Here is a 1,239-nt window from a genome sequence, read left to right as displayed (position 1 = left end):
AAATTAGGAATGGCTAGCGCAGATAGCCCTCGTGTAGCTTTGCGCGAAATTCAAAAACAAAAACAAAAAACTATCGTGAATATTACATCTCGACAGGTTGTCTACGTCGTAACGTGATGACTGTTACCATATAAGAAAGAGTAGGTGTAGAATAATGCGTCATCTTGCGGCAATCAGATTGTATTTGTTTTTTTACTTGTTTGAGCGCTCGTTTTACCTTGTATGAAACAGAACTACGTTTAGTCGGACATAGCCGTATTTGGTGGGGAAAAGCTGCATTTGACCACTGTAGGTCTGTTTTGTTCGTTTTATTTTCTTCACGTTGCATTTCATGCTCGGGTTTTCACGTGAGGACTGATTTGGCCATCTTTTGACCTTTTGGCATGGTAGGTATTTAGGTTAGTAATATATTTCATCCCCCCTTCGGGGGAATGAAATATAACTAGGGGCGGTCAGAAACTTCTGTTTCTCTTAACCCCACTCCATAATTAGAAATAAGTTGCCGAGGCTTTTTAAGTGATGGGGTTGACTTATAGTTGTTAAACGGGTAATGTTCACATTGATGAGCTCACAAGTTGCAGGAAAAGCTGTGAGGAGACGTGGAGAAGAAGAGAAAGACTGAGAGCTTCGCTGGGTTGTTTGTTGGCAATGGTATTTTGTATTTGGTAATAACAAAACAACAACAGCTTTTATTTGAAGTTATGTACAAAGCTACACAATGGGCTATCTGTGCTCTGCCCACCACGGGTATCGAAACCCGGTTTCTAGCATTGTAATTCCGGAGACATACCGCTGTGCCACTGGGGGCCAACAGCTTTTATTGCTAAGTTTGAAACATGCCTGAGAATAATGGAAGTTAAGATACGAGTGACGGCAAAAAAAAGTATATCCCAGAAGCAGTTCCACCTGTAATAGAACTACTTATAGAGTGTTTACAGAAATGAATTCGTCTATTGTCACATACTTGTATATTTCTTTATTTGTGTGAAATCCTATGCACGTTTACTTGTGTAATCTTGCTCAGTGAAAAGACAATGTTTGCTACAATACATCTTTTTTGTCTTTGTTTTTATTAATGTTTTATCGTTGTATAATTTTAGACTCCAGTATGCTGTTTATCATCATTTAATAAATATCCAAAATTGATGTTGACCATTTTGTCATAAAATATTGCTTGTCAATATTTGCCTCTTCGAAGTTTTAAAGCTTTCATTATGCGATATACATTTATAACATATA

The sequence above is a fragment of the Limulus polyphemus genome, unplaced genomic scaffold (genome assembly GCF_000517525.1).
Source record: "Limulus polyphemus unplaced genomic scaffold, Limulus_polyphemus-2.1.2 Scaffold583, whole genome shotgun sequence".
Taxonomy (NCBI): domain Eukaryota; kingdom Metazoa; phylum Arthropoda; class Merostomata; order Xiphosura; family Limulidae; genus Limulus; species Limulus polyphemus.
Note: the sequence above shows the minus strand (reverse complement) of the source record.